This window comes from Glycine max, chromosome 10, assembly GCF_000004515.6.
Source record: "Glycine max cultivar Williams 82 chromosome 10, Glycine_max_v4.0, whole genome shotgun sequence".
Lineage (NCBI taxonomy): Eukaryota > Viridiplantae > Streptophyta > Magnoliopsida > Fabales > Fabaceae > Glycine > Glycine max.
In genome coordinates, this window is record NC_038246.2 from 6286232 (window position 1) to 6300287 (window position 14056).

General features: G+C 27.6%; 1 pseudogene; it reads left to right on the forward strand.

Moving 5' to 3' along the window:
• Positions 1-230: 230 nt before the first annotated feature.
• Positions 231-4856, forward strand: LOC100805740 (delta(14)-sterol reductase-like; annotated as a pseudogene).
• The last annotated feature ends 9200 nt before the right edge of the window (positions 4857-14056 follow it).

Here is a 14056-nt window from a genome sequence, read left to right on the forward strand (position 1 = left end):
TTAATTAACAGCAATGTAGTCTTATCCTATGAGGTGGGCTTGACTATATGGACCAATTCATCATTGGGCTCTATCTGAAACCTAATTTTCAGTAAAACTGGTTAAATTGGGGGTATTTTTAAACATTTGATTTAAAGTTTTCTTTGACATTCCTTTACCCCATTTAATCGAACTATTCCATCGGATCCATTTTTAAACTTAATTGAAGAAAAAAAAAATATGACTAACTTTTGGACTTCAATACCATCTTCCTGCAGTTTGTGTTACTTCAATTCCATCTAATAGCGGTTTGTGTTATTTTCTTACCATTTTGACGTAAGATGCTTCATTTGAATTATAATCTGTGTTATTCTTATTATTCTGCACAGCATGATAATTATCTTCTCTTTTGGTCATCAGTTTTGTTTGTCTCTTGCACATATAAATGACAGGTAACCCTGGTGCTGTATTTTTCCGGTTGCAAGTCACAAAGTAAAGGTTCATCACTAAAGCCGCATATCAGTGGAAACCTGATACACGATTGGTATGTTGTAAATTAAGATTACTTTAGCTGATGGCTATTTTAATTAAAAAAATTAAAGGGTCCATAATTTGGATGTTGTAAGTATCATATATTACTTGGCTCCACTGCAAAATTTTATTGCCTTCATGAGGTTATATTAATTGTTAGAAAGCATATTGCATATTTAACACATGTTAAATATGAAAATAACTGTGTTTGCATTTTCCATATATTATCTTTCTATGGTAAGTACTGGCTTCTGCAATTACTGCTTACACAGTCAACTTTACTCCCTGAAGGAATTGTTTTTCTATGATTAATCTTGCTTATTTTTGTTTTCTTTTTTATGCAAAAAGGTGGTTTGGTATACAACTAAATCCTCAGTTCATGGGTATCGACCTCAAGTATGTGATGTTTCCATCATTTTCTTGCTTGTTCTTATTTGACATAGATTACTGTTTATTAATTGTGAGCCATGTTAAAAGTATATTATTTCTCATCGTTTAACTTGACCGTGTTTTAATTGTGATTTATGAACTTATAATGAATGATATATCTTCCCCCAACCTGCTAATGAATGGTGTATCTTGTCTAGGAATACCAAACTCTGGTTGTTATATCATCTGTAGATTGTTCTTTTCCTCTCCTTGTAAAACTTGTATGAGTTTGCCCTGCAAGGCTTATTGACAACCTGTATATCACTTGTTTTCACATCCTATTTGTGAAACACTACGCCCATGCAGATTGGGTTTTCATAAAACAGTAAAAAGCATATATATGTGTTGAAAGAATCAAAGTGGCATTCATGTACTGGATACTAGTAATCATATTGTAGAACAAGCATGGGTAAGATATGTTTGTATCGTGTTGTAAGTTTAACTGTAAAAAGGATCTTAACACGTGAATAACAATTCTAAAAGTTATTTCTGCCCTCCTGCACCCTAGTGTCATGTCCAAATTCTAAAATTTCTATCTTTCAATGTTTTGTGCTGTATTATCATTTGACTAAATTTAGGGATAATATTCTCGCCCTTATTTTCTCGGGCAATATATTTTTTTGACATCATGTGTACATGTAGTTCACATGCATCTTAACTGATTTTTGCAAATAAGACTGTATAAACATTATCAGCATGTATAATGAGGTGTGGATGATGACTGGAATCAATCTGGCACGTTGCTATACATTTAATGGAAATATCGAATTGCAGATGTTTCTTTGTTAGAGCTGGAATGATGGGGTGGCTACTTATCAATTTATCTATTCTTATGAAGAGCATTCAAGATGGTACTTTGAGCCAGTCAGTGATTCTCTACCAGCTATTCTGTGCAGTAATCTTGAAAACTTGCATGTCTGTTGTAGATTAAAATATTTTGTGTGCCTGATTTGTGAATTTCTACATGTTTGTTCCAGCTATACATCCTGGACTATTTTGTACATGAAGAGTACATGACATCCACATAAGTGAGTTACATCTGTTTCACTAGAAGACTTGGGTTCTATATATTTCATGTTCTAAGTTTTAAGATGATGGCACTTATTCTCATTGTTGTAAATTAAAATTCTTACACCAATGAGAAACTTTCATATGACGAGTTTTTAATAAAATCTACCTTTGCAATGGATTTTGTATCATCCGCATTTTGGCTTATAAAATTTCACTTTAATTTGAGATTCTTTTGTATGCAATTGACAACAACAAAGCCTTATCCCACATTGTATGCAATTGAAATGTCGATAAATTAACTTACAATATACTTTTCTAATAAACACAAACATCCACAAGTTGGTCACCTAATCAGGCTTGAAAGCGGTAGGTTTTCATGCTCTTTTCTTTTTATAATTGGAAATTGGGGGGGGGGGGGGGGGGGGGTGACATTGGAAGTGCAAACACTTGGATGGGGAAGTATAGGTGGCCTAGTGGAAGGTCAAAGTCAAACCATCACCATCATGGCATCACACCTCTTAAGTCCTGAAGACATTAGCAGCGTTTTTTATAGAGGGGAGGAGGTGGGGTGTTCTGTTGTGACACTCATGCTAATTTATTTGGCTGTAGAATGCTTTGGTACTTGTTGTCTATGGTCAAGTTTGTAGCCACAATGTATGCATCACTTTATCTTTCTTCAGCAGGGGAAGAAACATCAAGTACTAGTACTACCAATTGTATAATTCCTGTGATAATAAATTGACAATTGAATTTTCATGTCATAGCTGCATTTGGTGGATTAGTAGATGCATCATCTGCAGTTCCTGTTGGATGAGGCCCAGTTTAGAAGGAATCAGAATTGAAAGCCTATTTGGTGGAACATATGATTCTTAAAATTAACTTCAAGGAATTAGGTAGTAAAATCTAGGTTGTGAAGATACAGTGGCAAGTACTGTGCCCAAAATACAATATGGGGATGCAACAATTTCTGAAAATCTAGGATATAGGTTCAGAACAATATATACATAAGTTTTCATCTTAAAATCTACAAAGATAACATTCCTCCTGAAAGTTTTGCTAAATTATGGTCAGGATATATCCCCTTGATCATTTACATATGATCTAGTTCTCTTTTCTAGCCTTATCTTTGTTTTTTCTTTTGCAGCTGGGACATAATTGCAGAGAGACTGGGTTTCATGTTGGTTTTTGGAGATTTAGTGTGGATTCCTTTCACTTTTAGCATACAGGTATTTGTCATGATTACGAGCTTGGATGAGAAATTAAATTGTTCAGACTTGCAATTTATTCACCTGTGTGGGAAGTGAAACTTGCTACTGATTTTGTTAGCTCCATTTTTTTATTTTTATTCATCTCTTCCACATTAAAATCTTGAATGTATTGACAATCTGCAATTGCTATTAGGGGTGGTGGCTCTTGATGAACAGTGTGGAGTCAACACCAGCTGCCATTGTAGCTAATTGCTTTGTCTTCCTGATTGGGTAACTTACCTGTAATATGTAAAAGTGAATTCTGTAATGCATATACTCCTGAAGGGACATAAAGTTGACTTAAAGAAAATGTTAAGACTGAAATTGATCTAATAAGAACTGACATTTGTATCTGTAAACCTTATAAACTGTAATCTGTGGAATATTACCGTGCAGATACATGGTATTTCGAGGAGCAAACAAGCAAAACCATGTATTCAAAAAGAATCCAAAGGCTCGTATTTGGGGTAAGCCTCCAAAAGTCATTGGCGGAAAGCTACTTGCTTCTGGTTATTGGTAAGATTTCATTTATGTTGAAATTATAGGTTTTTAGGTAGAGGGAAAGGAGAGAATAGAGTATCACATTCTGAAATTGATCTTCATTATGATGTTTTACAATGTCATACAAAGCATAAACACGTATCATGAAATACAAGGAAATATGGAAACCAAGCTGTAATCAAAGATACTACCGGATATTTTTCTTAAAATATAATTTCATTTGATATCTATTTTTTTTCTTGTTCTTCTCTTATTTCCATATGCAGACGTTATTGAGTAAAAGGAAAAGATAGTCTTATTTTATATGGAATTCATATGCATGTGGTTTATTTTTTCACCCTTCATCTAGCTCATAATATGTGACAAGGTTCTCACAAGAATTTATGTTTGATACTGTCTTTATCATTTGTCATCCTTGATTCTGTTTCTCATTGAAGTCATTAAGCTTTCTTATTCTTATTATTGTTATGTTGAAGGGGTATTGCTAGACGCTGTAATTACCTAGGGGATTTGATGCTTGCTCTCTCCTTTAGCTTACCATGTGGGATAAGGTGATCTCTTTAACTCATTGCTTTATCATGTTGATATAAACTTATGAATATTTGTTATTTTTGTAAAAGAAAACAATGTCAAACATTTGTATTTTACTCATTTTTGCAGTTCACCAATTCCATACTTCTATCCAGTTTATCTTCTTATTCTGTTAATCTGGAGAGAGAAGGGATGAAGCTCGTTGTGCAGAGAAGTATAGAGAGATATGGGCCGAGTATTGGAAACTTGTTCCATGGAGAATATTGCCTTATGTTTATTAAGAAGGAAAAAAAAAAAGGGCTTCACCATGAATCCTTCATCTTGCCGATGGTATTAAGCACTTTGGTGTAAATTGGTTCCTGTGGTTTCAATCTTGGATCATTTCCTATTGAACCATGTAGCTGCAAGGAGAGTGTTTCAAGGACTTTATCTTACCATCTCTTTTTGTGTATCAATTATGCTGCAGCCTGCAGGCCTTCGTTTTTCAATGGCCAACTCTTTTTTACTTGTTTTATTTGTTTTTAGATGAGAATGGCATGGTCAAAGCTCCTAGGCTTATCAAAAGTAACAGTGTCATGTTCCCAGTTTAATTTCATATTTGATGTTGGAATGAAATTTTTACATTGATATGCTCTTTAAACTTAATGGCACTTTAAGCCCAGTAATGTTCTTGCTTTTCCATTGCGTCCTGGAGGTCAGTTGTCTTGAGTAGGCCAGAATTATATAGATTTCAAGTTACTATTATGAAGAACAAAATAGAGAAAAATGATAAGTGTCGGAGGGGTGCTTGCGTATCATTATTAAAAAAATGAGTATAGTTAAATTTTTTTTTTCGTATTTTGTTTCTCCTTTAACATCAATGAGATTTAGAGAAGATGGGAAATCCCTTAAAATTTGTTGAATAAATTGTTCTTAAAATTTATTATAAATGTATGATAATTAGGGGTTTTACTTACGGGTGTTTATAACAAAATTATATGGAAACACATTTTTATGTATATTAATACCGGTTAATATTTGTCCATAACTAATTACATTTGAGTTAAATTAAAAATTTGATCCTTATGTTTAACACTATTTGATTTTTATTTTAATTCATACATAAAAATATATATGAATCATTTCCTCTTGTTTGTCACAATCATATTAATGTTATATTTAATAAGTTGCCTAACATTTGTACTACGAGGGGTAACATTTTACTTCTTGGCATGAGCGTGACTTTTGTACTATGAAAGATAGAATATGATAAGCGTAATCGTTATTGTTAATTTTATTTCTCCATCCCTTACAAAATTAATAAAGTACTATAAGAAGAAGACAAAAATCGTATACCTTCGATGCTTAGCTGAAGATATAAGAAGAAGCAGGTCCTGCTTGCAAATTTCTCCGAGAACCCAAGTCATGAAGTAACTCATGCCCCTCAATATATATTGCCTCGACCCCTCTCCTCCTCTCCTCCTCTTCTAGGTTTTGGGAAAGCTATTTCAACTTCTGTTTTTATCCATAAAAATTAAACAGATAATAAAAAGTTTATAATAATTATTAAATAAATTATATTTGTACTCTTCTAACACCTTTTCCTTTTTGCATCTTATAAAAAATTTCTTAATTGTTTAACTCACATCACACGCAGATCTCTTCTCCTAAATATTGTTTAATCATTTAACAGAAAGTAGATACATGCTAATCAGATAATTTTTAATAAAAATTTATGTTTAAAATATTCTCATCTTCTTCCTCTTAATTCCACAAAAGACATGTCATCATTTTCAACCTGAAAATATTTTAACATTCTTTCTTCTTTTCTTTTCTTTTTATTAATTTGGACGTGAACTTAGATTTTTGCACGTGAACTCACCTTATTGGTACACATGTATTAACACCCTTCTTTTTCTTCTTTTTCTTCTATTTTTTAGTTCAATTTTTTTTGTGTGTGTTGGATCGTTTGATTATTGTGTTTTTTGTTAAACGTGTTCCAACAATTGTTTATTGATTAAATATAATCATTTGCTTCAAATTTTAGTGTTTTGCTTTGGCACTTATGTTTTTAACTCTTTTTTTGAAATATTTATTTTTTATGGATAACTATTTGATATAATGTCTGAAATCAAGAGTTATATTTTTTTCAAGTGTTAACAACAATAAAATAAGAGTTAAATATTAAACGAAAAACTGTCACTTATGACTTAATTAAGATATTACTGAATAAGTATTTATTATACAAATATTTATGTATAAGTTATTTGTGTAATCAAACAAGAAATAGAGTTAAACTATTTTAATACACGCTATAATATAAGCTGCCACGGTGAGTTTATTGAAATAAGTTGAAAATATTTTATGGACATATCATAAATTATTTACATAAACTCTCTCAAACATATACGCAAGTATTTATATCAAAAGATAATTCCAACTATGTTCTACATAGGCTATTCCATTACAATCGAGGTTTCAAACAAATATAGTCGTTGAGTATGATTGGCAGGTAGATGTATTTTTCTGTAGAATGATTGCTCTACATTCCATCCATGTGCTACCATGTAACTTTTGTTAATTTTGAGTCCGGCTCCTCTCCTGTATTGGAGAATTAATCATTTAGAAAAACATAATTTATAACATAATTGACAGTATTATAGCTTATTATTCTTTGCCGACCAAAAAAACATTATAACTTATTATAATTTATCTGTCATATATCAACATTACATGATATAATTGACAAAATAATTTTAAGAAATTAGTCATTGATTCTCATTAAGGTGGTCCGTTAAATTTTTCAACTGAGATTTAATCTTCAATAAAACTTTTAAATACTTCCCATTAATATTATGATGATAAAGATAAAATTCTTAGTGAATGCTTTTTAAGTGAACAATAAATGGAGTAATTAGAAATTTATCTTTGCCCATTACAGGAGGGAGGTGCAAAGGTTCGCAAACTTCTTTGTTGGAAAAAAGAAGAGAGCTGAAGTCGTTCTCCAACAAATTGAAGATCACATGTAAGACACGTATTCAGTAATTTTTTCAATGGTCTTAAAGTGTCAAAATGGAAGGAACTAAGTAATTGTTTGTCTTATTTCTTAATCAGTTCTTGTAACTATTCCACATCTAGAATTTTATTATTTGACAAAATGGACAAAGCAATCATATATCTCTTCTGAGGAATACTGTTCCAAAACATGCATATTTTCTGTGGTCCTAATTGCTTGTGGTAACAAACAATAACTATTTTAAAAATAATAAAACACCCGTATGCATATAAATTCGGAGGATGCATTTTGCTGCCAACAACAACTCTCGTGAGAGCTTGAACATAGAGAGATAGAGACGTACCACTACCAGTCTACCACCGAAAGAAACCATAAGGAGGTGAAGAAGAAAAGAAAAAAAGAAAGGGGTGGTATAAGGAGAGAAAGCAGAGAAGAAAGAAAAAACTGAGAATATAGAAAAAAATATTTTATTATTCTAAAATTAAAAGAAAAATGAGTTAAAATTTTACTTGAAAAATTAAAGATGTCAATTTCATTAGAGAATTTTTTAATACATTTTATAAAAATTAGATTGTTAAAGAAACTTTCTTAATTATATAAAATAAAAATAGTATATCACAGCCGAAAATATATATATAGAGAGAGAGAAATTAAGCAACTTTAATATTGTAAATATTTTTTTTTAGAAATGTATATGCAATTTGTCATGATTCGACCACATGGTGATGGTGACTCCCAACTACTGGTCCTTACTTCAATGCTAGATATGTATGCATGTTATTACTATCAATACACTATTTAAAACACTTCTTTAAACATATCATCTCTTATTAATTAAGAAATATAAAAACAGAATGCTAATTTATTTAATAATTTTTTCTCATAATTTTATTATTTTTATTATTTTTAATAATTTTTAATCAAAAATAAAATGCATGTTAAAAAATGTGTTAAAAAAATGTGTTTTTAGCTCTTCTTTGATTTTATTACCAAGTGTCTTGTTGTTAAAAAATAATTTTATTAATTAAAAATTACTTAAAAATATATTAAAAGTTATAATAGAATTACCTTAATGGTATTTTTGGATAACCATGTTGAAGTGTTGTAGTTCGAGTTCAATTTCACTTGAAATACTAATGCAGAAATGTAATGCATGTTTGGATGAGTGAGTAAAATTGGTATTAAATTAAAATGATTTTATAGAATTGATTTTAAGTAAACTTGGGTTTTTGCTAATTTAATTTTTGTTTAAATAACAGATGCTAGAAAAATGATTTTGACACATAATGTTATTTGAAATTTTGCAATAAAATTTGATTTTATTGTGCAATTACTAAACTAGGTTTTGAAATAAAATGCATAGTCTTAAAATAAAAAAATAAAAAAAGTGTGATTTTTTGTTGGGCTAAATCCATTTTTTCTTTCTCCAGCATACACCACACGATGAATCATCATTTGTTTGCTTGTAACCTTTCTCCATTTTTTCAATGCTCATTGCAACCACAACTAGCAAGTGGGTTTTTAATATTGGTTGATAAACAATTAGAGGGAAACACTTCAAAATTTCCTTCTAAGTTTTGCATGTATTTTTCAATCCAAATTCTCACCTTAACTTCTATTAACCTTCTTCAAAAAAAATTCCCCAGTCCATTTTTTGAATGTTAGAAACTTTTGTTATCTTGTGAATGAAAGTAGTGAAGTTAATTGGGTTGTGTCTTAGAAAATTACAACAGCCACTGCGGTTTTGCGCATTCACACAACACAAATAGTACGAAGATTAATAAAAGTATATCACAACATAAATTATTAAAAATAAATTTTTAAAAAAATTAATAACTAAAAATAAAATTATATCACAACATAAATTATTTATCATAAATATAAAATATATTTATATGTTAAAAAAAATTATTAAATACAAATTTTAATTATAATATAATTTTTATATCAAAAAATATTTATTTATTATTTATAAATTTTAATTATATATAAAATAAAAAATTATTATGTGCAATGCACGTTCTAAAATATTCTATTTGTATATTTTGTTAGATGTGATCTATAGTAACTTGAGCAGTATATTAGTATATATTTAGATCATTTGTGTGTTTTAGTTTAAATTTAAAAAATGCCACAAATAATCAGAAAGATTTGATAAAAATAATTTTTTTAAACTCTTTATTTTATTTATATAAATGATATAAAATTTAATATTTTTTATAACTATAATAATAAGTTGATTGATTGTATAACAAAAAATAAATATTTCTCCATCATATTAATTTATGCTAGAATAAAATAATTAAGCTGATTTAAAAATAAAGAAAAAGTCTTATAAAATTAAAGTACTAACAATAAGCTAGACCAAAGTTTGTCATAAAAAAGAAATTATCGAGTTCTAATCAAATAATTAAAAGGATTAATGAGGACCAAACGTTAATTAATTAGTAATTAATTATGTCAAAACACTTACTCTACTGCCTATCGTGTTCTTGATTTTTTTCAACAAAAAAATGGAAATCAAATTGATTGTTTTAATAATGAAAGGATTTTTATTTTTAGGGGAATAATTTAAGGATTTATGTAAGATACATGTGCATATATCGTCTATCCTAGAATGATTCTATTTTTTTAGTCCTAGAATGATTCTATTAAAACATAGAAACATAATATATTCAAATCTAAATCACATGTATTAAATAAAAAGAGATATCATATCGAAACTAAAATGGTCATAATAAATTCTTATGATTCACTTAAAAAAGAGGAGATAATATTATTAAAACTATTATTTTCAAAATACAATTATCCCCATGACCATATCTGATAAAGAAAAATATTAATTTCCATTTTTTATACTTGTTGCATAAATACTCAGTAGTCCTATAAATAGCAACCCCTCTCTAACGTTGGCCATCTCTTTTATAAATAAGAAAGTGATTCCTTTGACACTCAGGGTCTCTTTGTTTGTCATCTATGAATAGAAATCACTTTCTTTAACTAGGGACAAATCCAGAAATGTATTAAAGGGAGGTTAATTTTTTTTATAAAATTATTTAAATATTTGATTTTTAATAAATAAATAATTAATGAATAATAAGTTTAAAAAAATATTTATTATTAGTTTTTTTTATAATTAGATATATGATCTACTATTGAAAGAAAATTAAGAATATATCAACTCAAAAAATTATTTTTATTAGTATTTTTAATTTAAGTTTTATTTATTTTTCTTATACATACATAAAACATCACAAGGAAGGGGTCAAAACCCCTCTTGTCCCCCTTGGATCAGTCCATGTCTTTGGCATTAATGGTTTCTTTGTTTGACATAAAAAATAGAGAAGAAATCAAGAGGGCATCATAAGAAATAATAGAGGTATAAGGAAGTCACACTCATCTACAAGCATAGAACAATTACATTTTTCTAAGTTAGGTTGGACCATTGAATTGAGTTAGGTTTTTTTAGTGTACCCATGCCGATTAAAATTGAAGTTAGTGTAGGGTTAGTGAATTTTTAACTTCATAAACATGACCAAACCCAACTAAGTAATAATAATAGAGCTTGATTATTTGTATTTAGTAAGGTTTTTGAGAATCTTCTGAGCTAAGTTAAAAGCTTATAAGTAATTTATTTAATTAAAAGTGTTTGATAAAACTAATTGATAAATGTTAAATGACGAATGATATTGAATATTTCTAACGTTTGAATTTTATTTCTACTAATTTATTGTCTGAAAAAGTAGGATAATATTTTTTTAAAAATTTTCTATTATAAAAAATGGTAAATATTTGGTGATTTTATTCCTATGGTTTAAAATTAAAATTTTCATTTTTTATAGAAAAAATTAAAATTAAATAAATAAAATTTATTGGAATTATATAGTTTAAAATCATTTTTAACATTTAAATACTTTATTAATAATATTATTTTAATAATAATAACAACAACAACAATAATAATAATAATAAAGTGTTTTCTCTTTAAAATTTTCTTAAATATTTTTTTTTATTTATACAAGAAGAACTTGAATGTATATATTTATCACTTTCATGACTTCGAAACATAATATAAATTTCTTCTAACTATGATTGGTAAAATTTAATCTCCTTTTACTGGGGTTTTAATATTAAATGTATAGTACTAGAGTTTGATGTGTGTGTACAGGGTTAGTTTTAGTTAACAAAAGAGAGGATTTCCCTTTTGATGTATACATAGGATGCATAATTGATTTAATTGAAGTATGGTTGAAATCTTTCCTTTGTTAATAGATTCAAAGTAATAAGAGAAACGATAATTCATGTTTTTATTGGATTTTAATTTGTCTTCCTTATTTTACGCTTAAAAGATGTAATGGTAAAAAGTAAAAAAAAATTATATGCAATATTTAAAAGAATAAAATTTACATAAATTTATTAAAATCTTTACTTTTTAGAAGAATCTAGATGACAAACTTTCTTTTTGTTGCTTCTTCAATTGGCTTTCTCTTCTCACAATTTCATATGCAACGCTAGGGAGGTGTGAAAAAAAATTTAATATATAATTAATATTAAAATTAATAAATTTAAGTATACTAATTGAAATTTCCACTTTTTACAAGATTTTGGAAGATAAGAAGAACAATAACTCATGTTTTTGTTAATTTGTCTTCCTTATTTTATACTTAAAAAATGTAATGTTAAAAATGTACATTTAACATAAAAAAGTAAAATTTAGATATATTTTTTTAAATCTTGACTTTTACATTTGTCTTTCTTTTTTCATTATTTTAGATGTATAATGTTAAAGAGATGTGAAAAATAGTTAATCCATGTCTATTATTAAGAAAATAATATGAGTGTTCACAAATATGATCACTCGCAAATTCAAATTGACTCAAACCCATTCAAATAGTTTGAGTTGAGTATATTTTGTGTTTGAGTCAAACCTCAATCAATTCATTCAACCCCATTGAGTTTTGGATTGGGTCACAGGTTTAAATATATGAACCCGATAATCCACTAATTTGATCTATTAATTCATTAATTTGTATTAAATTATTATTTATATATAATATATATTTTAAATTTAAAAAAATCAATTACTATTATTATCAAACTTAGTTATTAAGATTGAGATAATCTCTTTTTTTTCTCAATTCTCACAATTTCACTCATCCACCCACACGAAATTAGAGTTTTAACTCTCATCTTTTTTCGCTCAACTCACTCCGCAACTCGCAACCTCACTTTAATCATGTCAGAACTTACAAACACATGGAATAGTGCGATAGAGATTAATAAAAATTTTAGCTTATAAAAAATATCGAATTGTAAATGCTTTGACTGGTTGATCCAATCCAAATCAAATTGTTTATAAAAAGGTTGGTTTGGGTTGTGTTTTAATTTTTTTTTCTTGAAAAAGAATGACATGGTTTTGGTCAAGGATCCCTCGATGACAGGTGGAAGCTAGCATCACTTCTAGCAATGAAAGATAAGCCAGTGCACAAGTCCGCAAGGGTTGTGCCTGGAACCTAGACAATAGTCTTACAATACACAAGTCTTTGGAAATTCAAGTCCTTCATTTCTTTTTCATATAGGCACTTAACCTTTAATTATTCTAAATACATAATTTATTGTGATTATTAAGACATTTAATTCTTAGTGACACACATGAAAAGACAACAATGCTATCGGTCATTAAAATAAGTAGAAGAAAATAAAAGAAATACAACTTTATTTAATTCTAAAAAAAAAATCAGTAACAACACCCTCCAACTCATGGATCTTTAGTAACAATCTTGATTAAGATCATCACCACATATATAGGTCTTCATAGTCCTTCTCCTTGGTTCTTGAGTTTTAATGTCTTCAAACCAACCGTTCAAATTTGATTAGATTGAATCATGAATTTATCCAAAACCAATTCAAACTGACTCCCTACATCCCTAAAATTTGAATATATTTATTGAAATCTCCACTTTTTAAAAGATTCTAGTTGATGGGAGAAAATTGAACTCCCTTTTTCACCTCTTTTTAATTTATCTTCCTTATTTCATGCTTAAAAGATGTAATAATAAAAAAAGAATAATACTGACATAATTTTTAAAATCTTTACTTTTTAGAAGACTTTAATGACATGAGAAAACAATAACTTTTTTTTGTGTTAGTTGGTCTTTCTCTTTTCATGGATTTTAATGCAACGATAAAAAGATGTAAAAAATATTTAATGAAAACTTAATATTAAAAAGATTAAATTTAAGTGTATTTATTATAAATTTAACTTTTTAAGAGACTTTGAGTGAATAAGAGTAACACTAACTCATGAATTTGTCATTTTTTTTATTTGTCTCTCTTATTTCACATTTTACAGATGTAATATTAATTTATATATATATATATAATATTAAAAGAATATAAATATACTAAAAATGATAGATTAAAATGCTATTAAATGATTCAATTAATATTAAAAGTATAAGAGAATATATTATATGCATGTAACAAACATGTTTGAATTTTAAAAATAATATATATATATATATATATATATATATATATATATATATATATATATATATATATATATATATATATATGTAAAGTTAAAATTAGTTTTTTTTAGTTATAGTTTATAAAAAGGTTGAGTTGGTATTAAGAAAGAGTAAGAGGATATATTAAATACACCATTTAAATTTTTTAAGATAATACATATATAAATGAAAAAATATATAATATAAAAATGATTATTTTATATGAGAATTAAAATGACTAATTTTAATCGTTATATTAAAATTAAAGGTTAAGATTATAATATTTTAAATTCAAATCAAAACTTTATTTATTAACTATA